Raw genomic sequence first — 15,408 nt, 5'->3', positions numbered from 1 at the left:
CCCCCCCCCCGCCACACACACAACCTGTAACCTGTTGAGGATTAAGGAAACAACTTCAAACAAGTACGCCAGTGAGCTCATGTGGTGTGGGTCAGGTGTTAGGTCAGACACGACGAGGATTAACTTGCCGCCGATACAAAGGGAAGGATTAACGTCTCCAGTAGCTGCAAAACCATGCGGTCTCGGGTCATATCAGTTCATGTACAGCCGACCAATCCACCAGTTACAAGCAATTCACTTCAGTTCTGCATAAATCTCCATCGTGACAAGACGAGGGGAGGCTAGACGACTTTTAAGTTCTCTTGTGTTTTCGATCCAGTTATTTACTTCGTTGGAAGACATAATACTATTAGGTGAGAAATATTAAAGTATTGGTTAAAAAATATTGATGTGACTTTTGCTGCGGTACTGAGATTAAATATTAAGATTTTGTTTCACAGCATTGCGATTTTATACTAAGACACTATCCTCACTGGGGTACAGACAAAAGCCCCCCCGACAAAAGCCACCCAGACGAAAGCCACCCAGACAAAAGCCCCCTACTTTGATCGGGGTGGCTTTTGTCTGACAACAGTAAGGGCTTTCAAAAGTTACGGACATAATTAAATAGTTGAGGGTAAAATATACTGTTCTTCTCTGTGGTTAATTATTGGTTAGATTAGGGTTAGGTTAAGTTAGATTAGGTTGGGTTAGGTTAGGTTAGGGTTAGGGTTGTCAGACAAAAGCCACCCCGATCAAAGTAGGGGGCTTTTGTCTGGGTGGCTTTCGTCGGGGGGGCTTATGTCAGACATCCATTTTCATTGTACTCTGAGTCTGTAATTTTAGATTAAGTTGCTACTTTTTACATTTCCATTGTATTACATTGATACTAGTGTCATTATACCGTGAGTTTAGATCAAGCTGTTATTTTTACATTGCTGTGATTTTAATCATTTTAGATGATAATGACACTAGTGTGACAGTGTCATTATACCGTGATTTTAGATCATACTCAATAAAAGATAACGGTGCAGTACAATTGTTTTATGTAACGGATTCCTAACCTAACCTAAAATAATATATATATATATATATATATATATATATATATATATATATATATATATATATATATATATATATATATATATATATATATATATATATATATATATGCATGCAGAAACTTCACATCATGAAGAAAAGATGCACAATAACCACTGGAGAAAGGAAAGACAAGCAGCAAGTACTTTCGTTTAATACATCCTCAGGCAGAGGATGTATTAAACCAAAGTACTTGCTGCTTGTCTTTCCTTTCTCCAGTGGTTATTGTGCAGATATATATATATATGCTGAGGAAATGCTATTTAAGAAAAAATGTTTTCCTATGCATATTACTTTTGGAATAGCGTTTTTTTATATTATGCAATGCCGAAATAATAAATAATGTACGTAATACATTTTAAATTTTTTTTTGTAAATTCACAAAAGCATTCTTTTGCTACACAGAGCTTTTTTCTTAATGTGTTATTTGTTAAAAGTGTAGAATTTGTGACTTGTGATATTTAGCTTCATCACTTTTATCTAAAGTTCTCGTCATTTTTTTCAATTTTTTTTTATCTTTTAATTTTAAACATGCAGTGTGAATTTATTTCTCGAAAAATTAATGTTTTATACTTCTATCACTCTGTCCCCAGATGAAGCGAGCTAAAGAAAGTGGTGCTGCGTATAGAAAAAAGAGAAAGGCAAGAGAGGAAGTATTAAACAAGAATAAAGGGGCACTCTTAAAATACATCAGTCGTATAGAAACCAACTCATTATCAAATTCAAGGGATTCAAGTTCAACTTCAAGCGATTCGTCAACTTCAACTCCTTCAAGTGATGAAGAACATGAAGAAGAAAATATTCCGGGACCAGCTGTGGACAGAGTGGACATAAAAGATGTTGGCCTATGGCCAAGCAAGATTAGCAATGACACACGGATCTTTCTGGTACGTCAAGGTGCGTCTGTGGTTCAAAATCTAGATTCTGATTTTGGTGAAGTAATTCGTGAAGGTGTGTCAACCAAAGGACAAACTAGAAAACTAACACGCGAGTGGTTTTTTCAAACTCTGCCAAATGGTGAAAGAATGTTGAGATCATGGATGGTGTACTCCCCTTCCAAGGAAGCTCTTTACTGCTTTTGTTGCAAACTGTTTTCAGACAGAAGTAACTCAAAATTTAATTCTGAGGATGGATTCAACATATGGTGGAAACTGAATCCTAGAATATCCGAGCACGAATCCAGTGCAGCTCACGTTCGGAATTTCACACAATGGAAGGAGTTGGAAATTAGGATTGCTCGTGGAGCAACAATTGATGTATTTTTTGTGGGGAGCTGAAGTCAGCTTAAACTCAAGGGCCGCCCCGGGCGGCACACACTCTAGCTACGCCACTGTCTGCCGGTAAAATTTTCGAGAAATAAAACATTTCATCTTTGAAGCGCAAAAAATATCAATCAACGTCATGAAGACGTTCTGCCTCAATAATCGTAACAGGCGAAAGAGAAACCTAGTATTGTCCTGTCACCCTGCTCTCTAGGTACAGTGTAGAGGCGAACTATCGACGCTTTAAGGTTAAATGTATAAGTTCACTTTCTCAGTTTTCGTTTAAATTGAACCAAAAGTTAAAGGAAAATTAATCCATCCATCGAAAAAGACTCGTATACAGAACAACTAAACAATTAGACGTCATTAGGAAGAGGGGGAACAAACTCACACAAGTATTGCTGTCTAAGTAACACGTTTTTCTCTTCACTATGTAAATTGTACGAGGCATTTATTTTAAGGACTATATCATTTAAATTAATCACTTGGGTATATAAGAAAGCTTGATAACCAAACTTGAAAGTTATGCCTATTCGATTTAATATGACTTAGTTGTACTGTAGCTTGTAGTTTGCTTTGTCGCCCTAAATTCATAAGGATTAATATGACTAACATCTATAATTCTATATGGAAGTTACGGCGAGTCATCTACCTCTTCCGACCCCAGAAGACAACCTCGACACTGGGCGAATATGACAAACAGTGGTGATATATGTAAAGTAGTCACTGTAATGGAGAGCCCGAGATAATACTCGGTACCTAGTCGTGTGGACGAGAGAGGGGTGGATCTTACATCTGCAAGTACCTCTCTTTATTGTTATGAAGCTGATATAAGCTTAAAAGTACCGTAATGCACTGCTCAACTTATAAGAATATGATAAACAACTGTACGACAATAATTAAGATCATAATGCTTGTGCATAGTATAGAATATTCCTATGACTGGCAGAATGAAGACAAGCACAAAACCTCAATGGTGATGGTATTTAAAAAAATGTAATATAAATTTTCGGTACTACTACAGCATGCAGTCTACAAAATATTTAGGTTAGGTTAGGTAAGGTTATGTTTGGTTAGACTGAAGATATCTTTGTTGACAGCACTCTATAGGGGTCCGACTAATTACCCAAATGTACCCAAATGTAGCCGCAATGAAGTCAAATAATGGTCCTACATGAATAAATCGGGTTACCAATCACTTCTCGACTAGTATTTGGTGTCACAAAGTCACAAAAAATTGGAAAACGTAATTTAATTTGAGTTAATAGATCGAGTGCATGTACCGAACCTAACCTAACCTAACCTCGACTAGTATTTGGTGTCACAGTCACAAAAAATTGGTAAACTTAATTTAATCTGAGTTAATAGATCAAGTGCATGTACCTAATCTAATCTAACCTAACCTAACACAACACAACTCAGATTAAATTAAGTTTACCAATTTTTTTTTTTTTTACTTTATGACACCAAATAATAATCGAGAAGTGATTCACAGCCCGAATTACGCTTGTACGACCATCATTTGACTTCATTGAGGCTACATTTGAGTACATTTGGGTAATTCCTTGCTCCCTCGGTACATGCACGCGATCTATTAACTCAGATTAAAGTAAATTTTCCAATTTTTTGTGACTTTCTGACACCAAATACTAGTCGAGAAGTGATTAGCAGTCCGATTTATTCATGTAGGACCATTATTTGACTTCATTGCGGCTACAGTTTGCTACATTTGGGTACATTTGGGTAATTTGTCGGACAGCTCTATAGTAGTACCAAATTTTCTTAATACTGTAGCGCAAAATCTCTATGGTTTCGATGCTCTTAAGAACATCTACCATAAAGCCCATGTTAAAACTGTGTGAATGTAGTGAACAATCCACGTACAGTACTTCTTCGATATAATAAATTTGGACACGATAATATACTGTATCATCTCATCAGGTATTCTATGTAGATCATCTTACCCCTCAGGTGGGGGAGATGCACCCCTGCCCCTCACCGAGTACAGTATTTGCCTCTTTAGAGAAAAACCAGTGTGTCTTTCTAGACATTAGATGTATACTATAACAAATAGGCTTTATAAAACTGTCTCCTTTTACCAGTCCTCTATATTTTAATATGTGTACTTCATGGATAATGTTTAAGGCTATTGAGTTAAAAGAAAATGACCCACATGGGCAGCCCCGTTTACACCTAACCCCTATCGCTCATATATCCGTCTAGCCTATATTTGGAGCTACCCAGCTTGTTCAAGTTAATGAAGTTCGGTTACTTGCTCTACTCAACCACTACTCTATTTCCAAACCACTTTTTACCTATCTCGCGCCTAAATCTAAATTTGTTCAATTAAAACCATTGCTACGAGTTCGCTCATGGTTGGATAGTTTGAGTACCTTTGTTTATCACCTTTGTTTAGCCCTGACTTCCATTTATACACCTCTATCATATCATCCCCCACTTTACGTCTCTCGAGGGAGTGCAAATTAAGATGCTTTAATCTGTCTCTGTACTCAAGGTTCCTAATGTCCGGGATTAGTCTTGTGATCCTCCTCTGAATGCTTTTTATAGGGATTCTACAGTATATCCATTCTGACCAGAACTGATCCGCATAATCCAATTGAGGTCTCACAAACAAAATATATAGTTTTAGGATAACTTCGCTAGTCTTGTAACTAACACTCCTTTGAATGAACTGAAGTACTTTGTTAGCCTTGTTTCGAGCAAATACGCATTGTTGTCTTGGTTTAAGATTCCAACTTATCATTACTCCTAAATCTTTCTCTCTCACAGTCGGATTTCTCTACACCAACGTTGTTCAACTGTTATCTGGTTTCTCTGTTTGCATCTCCTTGACTAAGTACTTTACATTGGTCTGCATTAAATTTCATCCGCCATTTTTAAGACCACAGTGTGTGTGTGTGTGTGTGCAAGAAGCTGGGTGAAGCAGGAAGTGAGTTCATAATTGCTGATCGCTCATGCGTGGGAGGCCGTACTAAGTTACACGACCATATCTCACATGCTGTTCAGTACACATGAGTAGCGAGACTCTATCTCTCATTCTCTAAATTGCTCTAGCTGCTAGATTAATTTAGAGAGAGAGAGAGAGAGAGAGAGAGAGAGAGAGAGAGAGAGAGAGAGAGAGAGAGAATGCTTAGGAAAGGAGAGTGCATGCCATGACCACAGCTCACTACAATAAATTGCCTCTAACTGTATGAAGGTGTGTGTGTGTGTGTGTAAGTAATAACAATAATAATAATAATAATTAACGGTTTATTGAAAGAGCATAGTAGCCGGAAGGCTGAAAATATAGTTACATAATTGGGGAATGGGTCTCTTGATTTACAAATAATATACAAGTAACATAAGTGATACAAATATGATATATAATAACTAGGTGGGGAGAAGCTCAAACTACAGGACATTTCAACATAGTGACAGTGCAAGAAGTAAGATTTACTGGGAGTGAATACACTGGTTAATTACAAGTTATTGATAATTTTTACAATGGTTGAGACTGGGCTGTTATAGCGATCAGTGCTTGCTCGTATGGGCTGGGTGCGGTTGTGGTGTCGAACAGCAATTCTCGGGCGAGGGATCTCAGGTGGTAGTAGGAGCTGGTGTCGAGGATGGTGCAGAAGCTTCTCACCAAATTTGCAGATGAGGTCGTGGTGATGGTCAGTGAGAGCCGAGAGGGTCAGTGTGTTGAGCGCTTCTTGATATGTGGAGTAGGAAAGGGAGAGAATAATCTTGCATGCCCTCTTTTGGCACCTTTTTCTAGGTGTTTACGTTGTGTGGCATTTAGAGATGAAGACCTGGTAGGGGAGGCATAGGTGAGCTTGGGAAATATGAATGTTGAATAAACACTGAGGAGCTCGGGTGCAGGAACTCCGAGGGACTTGAGTCGGCGCAGGAGGTGGAGACGAAAACTGGAGGATTTGACAACTTCACTGATGTGTGGTTTCCAATTTAGTTTGTTGTCTATGGTGATGCCGAGGAACTTAGTGGAATCTACAACCTGGAGTGTGTTGGAACCTAAAGTAATGGAAGGGGGTGGGACAACGTCGGAGGAGAGGTTGATGTGCACAACCATGGTCTTGGTATGGTTGATGGTGACGTGGTTGTAGGTGGCCCAGTTTTGGAGAATGTTCAATAAATGCTGAAGGGCGGTATAGTCGGGAGCAGAATTGTTGACGCTGATCCCAATGGTGGAGTCGTCGACATATTTCCAGCGAGTAGGGGTTTCTCTTAGGGCATCATTGATAAGCATAAGGAAGCATAGTGGTCCCATCTTGGTGCCTTGGGGGACGCCACAGGTGAGTGACTGAAAGGTGGAGATAGCCCCTCGGAAGCGTACATCTTGGCGTCGGTTACTGAGGAAGTCTGTAAGCCATGGTATAAGGCTTCTTCGAAACCCGAGGTCAATAGCTTTGTTGATGATTAAATTGTGGTCTACTAGGTCGAATGCTTTAGTGAAGTCAATGAAGGTGACAGCTACAGACGTTTTTCGTTTCTCCTGATGGCGGTATATGTAGTCGAGAAAGCTAACAAGACAGTGAGTGGTGGAGGAAGTTTTCATATTACCAAATTGCTGAGGATCTACGGCTCCTGCAATATCAGCATAAGCCCAGTCGAACACAAAACTTTCACAGATTAAGCTGGGTATTGGGGTGATTGCAATGGGTCGTAGCTGATTTAAGGATTGTGGGCTGGTTGACTTGGGCATTGGTGATACATAAGAAGTCTTCCAATCAGTTGGGCATCTGGCTTGACTGAGAGAAGCATTGATGATGGGGCAGAGGGGGTTTAGCAAGCTCCGGGGAGAACTCCTTGAAGAGTTTCATTGGTAAGGCAATGGGGGTAGTGGAGCGTTTTAACTTTAGTTTGTGTAATAATAATAATAATAATAATAATAATAATAAACCGGTGGCTGAAAATATACAGATTTACATTTGATTTAGACATAATGATATAATATGCATTGAATACATTTACAGGGCTGTACAGTACATAAATAAGGAGTTGTTGTTGTTGTTGTGTGTGTGTGTGTGTGTATGTGTGTGCAGCCAGGCGGGACCACACCTCCAGGCTGAGTTTCTCTCTTACAAGTAGCACAAGTAAACACCACCACCCCTGCCCAGCCTTCATCCCGACATCGTTCTACCCCTGCCCCTCTCCCATCCCTGCCCCTCTCCCACCCCCGACCCTTCCCACCCCCGACCCGCTCCCACCCCCGACTCCAATCCCCCCCCTCGCACACCTGCCCGTCTGAGTAAATAAAATTATGCCTGGTTAAATCATCCATCATACCGATACTAATCTATCGAGCAGTCCCCCTTAACACGCTGAGTACCGCCTAAATATTAAAACTAAAGGTGAGCCAGAACGAAGCCCTAAGGTTCGTCTTAGGTAAAAGATACCCCGATGATTGAACCAGAGCCGAAATACACAGAGACCTAGGAGTAAGATCAGTCAGTTAACATCAATACACTTTGACAAGGGGGATCTGGCAAAAAATAGAGCGATTAGAGCAAAAACTCAGGCAAATAATCCCACCAGAGAATAAAAACCATAGATGGTTCCCAAAAAGTTACCAAACCTCGAGTCTATCATCACACCGACATTTATAGTCAGGTAACAGACAGCTTTCCTCGACCTGAATCTGCCACTAAGGCCGGTGGAATACGATATATGGCCCAAAATCCACTGAATGTGGGATAGGGTAGGCTGCCTAATGCTATAGCCCAAAATATGGGCCTCCAACAAGACAACAACTCAATAAAACGCGTAATATAATTTGCCCCAATGTATTCATTTACCCACATACCTACTACCTCCTCAACTTCAATTTCTGAACTATCAATACGCTTCCTCCACCACTATTCTTTCTTTCTCTATCGAAAAAAAAGAAGTTACACCCTTATCTCAAACACCTCATCTGAACCTTACATTCCCGCCACAACCTCCGTATGTGAGCTTTACGCCCCCACCCCACCACTTTATGCACACCCTACTCTGTAATCCTTTTGCGCTACCGCCTCTCGGAGTTTGGTCAACTTGTCAACATTTCAAAGGAACCACCAAGCTAAGAGGCTGTAGACCTCACTTGACAAGTGTTATCACCACTGACACCAGAGTGGTGGTTTGGGTAGGTGATCGATGAGCTGCCTACCCACTCACCTTGCAGGTGTGAGGTGAGGTGGCAGGAGTTATTACATTACACGACAAGGCTTACCGCCACTGACACCATTATTTTAGATGGACACAAGTGACCTGTGAGTTATGCACACAATAAATTTGAATATTTTAAGATGTTTATATAACTTTCCCATTAAAAAAAAATCCTGGCAAGGAAATTTCCCCCAAAAGTTTGCCAAGGCAAGTAAATTTTAAAAGTCACTTGCCCGGAACACGTAAATGTTCCGCATGATCTGTACAGCCTAATGCACATAAAAATATACAACCCATCCCCTATGACCGAAATGCTTCTTTCCCGTCAACTATCAAACTTTCTGTAAATTAAGTCTCAGACACACACATTCTCACAGATTTCACGATTTAAAACAACTATCTATAATATTTGTTTGTTCCCTAAGACATCTCGAAAGCCTTTCATTAAGTTTGGAATTAGGCTGCTCTTGACTAACTTAACTTTACAAATGTCATTAGATGACTATGACTCCTTGATTATGTTCCTATGTTATTATTATTATTATTATTATTATTATTATTATTATGCTCATAATCTATAATAAAAAAGGCGTGTCTGTCCGTCAGTGTGTCTGTTTGTCGCTCTGTTTAAATCATAGCTCCAAAACGGAAACACAAACCTGAAAATGGACACACATATTACATGGGTCCTAAGAACTAACAATCTTCCCTGATTGAGATATCGTCAGGGCGATTGTGAGAGTTGGTTGCCAATGTAAGAAAGGGCAAACTTTGACAGTCAAAGTCATATTGCATATACCAAACCCGCGCGAAGTCGGATAATTTTGCAAGTTAAAAACATAAAAATAAAGGAAATCGCAATGGGCTTACTGGTCCGTACGAGACATACCTGTTTACACCCAGGTCATCACTCATATATCTGTCCAACCCATATTTGAAACTTCCCAACAAGTTCGAGTTAATTACATAACCACTGAAGATGTGTTATTGTAAGAAAACTGTATCACTCACCTAACTATGATAGGCATCTAATCATCTGAGTGGGTTGATGACACGTGTTGGTCAGGTGACTTAGCTTCATCTCAGTACTTAGCCAAATAATTGCCGTATAGGGATGGCAGCAGTCAACCACCAATAATTATACAAATCAACTTTTATGTAGTTATAATTAACTTTAAAATTAATCGAGGTAGTAATAATAACTGAGAATAAAGAAAATATTGAAGCGCTACGGCTGGTGGACATCCACACCTGTCATAACACAGAAAGTGTTTCCTAGCGGCTTTCACCACCACACAATACATGGATCAGATGGTACACAACGTTAGCCAGAACCTCTTCCAAGTGGAAACATGTGAGTGTTAACACACACACATATGTGTGTGTGTGAGCACGAAGGTGTGTGTGTGTGTGTGTGTGTGTGTGTGTGTGTGTGTGTAATAATAATAATAATAATAAACGGTTTATTAATAGAGTTGCAGCCGGTGGCTGAAAACATACAAACTTACATTGATTTAGACATAATGATATGCGTTGAATACATTTACAGGGCTGTACAGTACATAAATCAGGAGTTGTTTATTATTATAACAATAGATGGGACGGTGCTATTCTTATATCTATCAGTGCAGGCTCTTATGGGCTGAATTTTGTTGCAGTGGCGGACTGCGCGAGGTGGGCGGGGGACTGCCGGTGGCAGGAGGTGGCGATAACGAGGATGGTGCAGTAGTTCACTGCTAAACCTTGCTTGTGCTTGGTGGTGGAGTTCACTGAGGGATGGCATTTCCAGGGTGGAGAGAGCGTTGTTGTAGCCGGGTAGAGTTGAGAGAAGACGACCAGGCTGGTGACGCATACGTTAGTTTGGGGAGAATTAAGGCGTTGTAGATAGTCCTCAGCTCTGGCGTGGGTGCCCCAAGTGACCTAAGTCGCCGTAGCATGTAGAGTCGGTACGAGGCTGCCTTGATTGTGTTGTTTACATGGGCCTTCCCGTCCAGTTTGTGGTCTACGGTAACACCCAGGAGTTTGGCAGACTGCACTAACTGGAGAGGATGGGCACCCACTGTGACTGCTGGGGCTTGCACTGGAGTGGTGGCGGTATTGATGTGCATGGCTACGGTTTTGGTGTGGTTGATGGTGACCTTGTTCTCCGTAATCCATGCCTGTAGCCTGTCCAGGGTGCCTTGTAGCGATGAGGGTGTGTGTGTGTGTGTGTGTGTGTGTGTGTGCACAGGGTGGTGTAATGCGTCTAATGACAGCATTATGTTAGTGTTAAGATGCAAGCATTGCTTACTTCCTTTCGCTTTCAGCTACCACTGCTGGCTAGCCCTTGTGGCGAACGGGGAAGCAACTTACATAAGTCTTTCCCAGCCAATACACAGCCTCTTCACCATCAAGATTCCTGCTATGCCTCCTCGTGGCAACACACGGTAACTGGGTGCCTCGAAGGCCCAGGCTACACCAGCAGAGGATCTCGGAGTAGCAGTGGACCCCAGAGGGATGGCGCATAGGCCCACTGGCATGTAAACACATCCTGGCGCCTACCAACTACTGCCCCATTGCCTTGCGGATTAACCTTTGTAGGTATAAGGCTATGGGAGTAAACCCCAATCGAAAATCTGCGGTGCAGCCCCACATTAGGCAGACATGCTTACAGAGCTCCAACAAGACCCCAATGGCGGTATAGGCAGAAGGGGTGACCAATATGGGAACCCAGTGACTACACAGGCGGACAAAGGCAATGCATAATGGACAGGCTACTGAAGCGAAACCCAACAAACTGAGCTATCGGCAGTCCATTGCGACTCTCCCTCTCCCCAGTCGTTGCAACACGTGCGCCACTGGATCAGGAATAGGAAGAGCCAAGACGTGTGGTTGCAGTCTGCGCTCCTGCCTCACCACATAAATCAACTCACGCACAGCCATCATCTAGCACATCATACTCCTCACCATCATCAAACCCCTATACCCCAAAAGTCCTATGGTGATGGTGGAGTGGCGACGGGGACAGGCAGAGATGACTGCCGAGAGTCTCTAGTCACAACTCTGCACATGGGCGGCACAGATAAGATGATCGTTTATGCACTGGGATACAGGCAGCAGTGCAATCCGGTCCTCTCTGTACGATTAAATAGCCCTTTCGAGGAGCCACTCTGCTCACCTCACATGGGGAGGGGACTAGAAAAGGAACCCTAAACATATCCTGCCTAAAGAACCAAGCACCCAGTACGGTCATCCTTACGCGGTCGAAAATATAATTTTAATCCCAGATCAAAACAAAAACAGACTATACAACCTCTTATGGTCACTGCACGGAATGTCAGGACCTTTCTGGATACTGGTACTAATGAGCGTCCTGAAAGAAGAACCACCCCTGTGGCAAAAGAGCTGGCTCGGTATAACATCGACATCCGCCAACGCATCCTACACAGGCTAACTGAAATGCCTGTTGTGAACAACGAGCCCCTCATGACTCTCCGAGTCCCACTGAATCACTTACGTTATGCCTTTTTCATCAGTGCATACGCCCCAACACTGTATGCAGAGGATGACATCAAAGAGGCTTTTTACGCCGACCTTGACAGGGTGCTAACCTCTATCCCCAGAGAAGATAAGGTCGTGCTCCTTGGTGACTTCAATACCAGAGTTGGCAGAGATGCTGACATTTGGCAGGGAATCATAGAGAGAAATGGACTAGGTAAGTGTAATCCCAATGGCCTACTTCTCTTGAGCAAGTGTGCTGCACACAACCTCACTATCACCAATACCTTGTTTAGGCAGGCCGACAAGTTCAAGGGTTCGTAGCATCACCCACGATCCAAACACTATCGTCTCATTGACTACATAATTGTCAGAGAAAGAGATCGCCGAGATGTCCTCATCACCTTAGTAATGCGTGGCTCAGACCACTGCGACACTGATCATTGGCTCGTCAGAGCCAAGCTCTCACTTCAATTAGCCCCAAAATCGCGAAAGCACCAAGCTTCCAGAAGAGGCTTTAACATTAAGTGTCTGGAGGGTCCAGCAGTAGCACATGCTTTCAGACAGCAGCTCCAACATGGGCTGATCAACATGCCGTCAATGAACAGCCATAATCATAGTGCTAAATGGAGTATTCTCGACACTGCCATGACAAAAACCTGCGGAGAGACCCTCGGCCACATCGAAAGAATACTCCAGGATTGGTTATTTTGAGTTAGGTTAGGTTATGATACATTTCACTAATTTTGAGGCGAAAAAGAACGTCACTACTGAACGAATTAAATCAAACCCCACACTGATTAGTCTTCAATTAGAATATGACGTCCAATGTACTGTATATGAACCACTGTCTTGCATGGCAGAGAACAGTGACATCACCCACACGACTCTGACCTATATATACTGCTAATGAATATGATGTATTTCTTTGTGTACGAACCTCTGTCCTGCATGGCAGTGAACAGTGACATTACCCACATGAATCTGACCTCTATATATATAGCTGTTAATGAATATGTTGTATTTCTTTGTGTGTGAACCTCTGTCCTGCGTGGCAGTGAGAAGTGATATCACCCTCAGTGTCAAGACCTCACTAACTAAAGGGTAAAATGAGGTACTCACCGAGCAAATAAGAGTGTCAAAATTCACCATTACCAAATGACTGTCGGCTCATATAAATGAGTCATAGTACTTCCTGGATACTTGGCAGAATACCTTGCCCAAATTTGGTCCTGATTTTCTACCACTTGAATGTTAAGTGAATTATATTGTTTACAGTTAGCATAAACATCTTCATTCACACTGGGTGCCTTAATAGGAATGTGAGTACAGTCTATGGCTCCTATCACATTCTACAGAATCTCTGCTTAGTTATTGTTATTTCACTAGCTCCTCTCAGCATTTTGATTTCTCTTCTTTCTTTCATTTATATAACAAATGTTACTTTGTCTATAATTCTCAAAACACTCAAGAAGTTTAATTCAGGTGAGTCGCCCACTGCACTTTGGAGACTGCCATTAGCATATAATCTTAAAGCTACTAACACAAGTGTATGGGTAGGGATAGCATGGTATCTTCTTACCATATGTCCTATATCCTGCTGTAGCTCATCACACAACCATTTAATGTCCATAGGAGGAAATCTGTAAGACTTTAGTAGATTTTTATCATCAACCTTTAGTGGACTCAGTGTGTCCCTAAATACTCTTTTCCTACGAAGGGTACGATCATCTGCTAGCACAACTTGAAGTTCCATTTTCCTCTTCTTTCTCGTTCGTTGTGCAATTTACATGAAGACGACCATTCCGGTGACTGCTCACGCCTGAGTGATGGAATAGCTTCCTCAGTTGAGTGCTGGTCTTGGCTTGTTCTGATCACAGGTAATACGGTATAGTAGAAAATAAATGCCCTTATATCCATGTTAAGTTAGCTTACGAGACCTCAGGAGCCACCGTATGTTACGAAGAAAAGTCAGCCATTTTAAACTGAATGTGGACTTTGTAACTCTTTGGTGCATCACCACCACAAGAGATATGAACTCTTTAAGTGCTTACGAAGTTCGTAACCCTTTAGTGCAGGGGTGTCCAACGTGCAGCTAGCGGGCCAAATGCGGCCCACCTGAGATTTTAAGAAAAGCCTTTTTACCTTATAGGCACACATCAACAAGTAGGTCAGTGAGGCCTAACCCTAACCATAACGGCGTAACGCCATAAGTAATTTAAACCTGGAGTCCGAATTGAGATATGTCCTGACTGAATACACCCCCACAGTTGTCCAAAATAGTCCAGTCCAGTAATTACCAGTATTCTCATTAACTTCATCAAAACTGATTAATGATTAGCACTAGGCCTGTAATTATGCCCCTTTTATATGAACGTCTGTTAAATCAGTATTTTCAGTGATGATGAAAATTGCTCAGTATTAGACTCAGGGCCGGATTCAGGAGTGGGCAAAGTGGGCAGCTGCCCAGGGGCCTCCACAATCTGGGGGCCTCCACATATTACAATATTTTATTTATTTGTTTATTCGTTTGGATTATTTTTATTCTTTAAAATTCATGTTTATCTATTCCATCACGTAAAACTATGTTCAGCAAGAAGCGTGATAGAAATTAGGCTAGCTACTCCTTGAAATTCATGAATACCTGGTTTTCCTATGAACAGTATATTTTTAATGAATGCTATTGTTTGTATTGCTAATAATATATTTAGAATTCCATAAACATATATTGATTAAAAATGAACTACATGGAATAACGAAATTGAGATTAAAAAAACAATAAAATATTTTTTTTATTATCACTTCCATTACGAATGCCATCAGGGCGCTGTGTTTGTTGACAGTCGGTCGGAGGGGGTTGCATCGTGTAGTATTTGCACATCGGTTGTCATGTGTCTGTCGATTAAATGAGGGAGGCCTCCACAAAGAGGCTGCCCATGGGCCTCCACAGGTCTAAATCCGGCACTGATTAGACTTCGTCTAAACTGTGTACGAAGTTCTTTGATACGAATCAAGCTGATTACCTGGTATGACTGCTTGTTTATTACTGCTAAAAAAATACATATTTTGGAATGGTTAATAGGCTATACTTCACCAATGTTGCCAATAAGAAATTCAAGTGGTCGGTTTGCACCCATTTGGATTTCTGATCATGTGGCCCACTACTGAAAAAACTTAGATGTCAATGCCTTAGTGAATCTGGGCCCTTGACTCTTATTCACAAGTGAAGAGGTGAGCTAATGAGCTGGATATAAATACACGCTATTCTGTTTACCCTAAGAGTAACTGAATAGATTTTAGGACATTCTCTATTTTTTTTTAATTTATTTTTTTACGGGGAATAGCTCACCAGGGCACAGGTCACTGACCCACAACGCGGCCTGGGGGACGAAAATATAATAATACTAATTATAATACT

The sequence above is a fragment of the Homarus americanus genome, unplaced genomic scaffold (genome assembly GCF_018991925.1).
Source record: "Homarus americanus isolate GMGI-L3 unplaced genomic scaffold, GMGI_Hamer_2.0 scaffold6317, whole genome shotgun sequence".
In the NCBI taxonomy this organism is placed as follows: Eukaryota; Metazoa; Arthropoda; class Malacostraca; order Decapoda; family Nephropidae; genus Homarus; species Homarus americanus.
Note: the sequence above shows the minus strand (reverse complement) of the source record.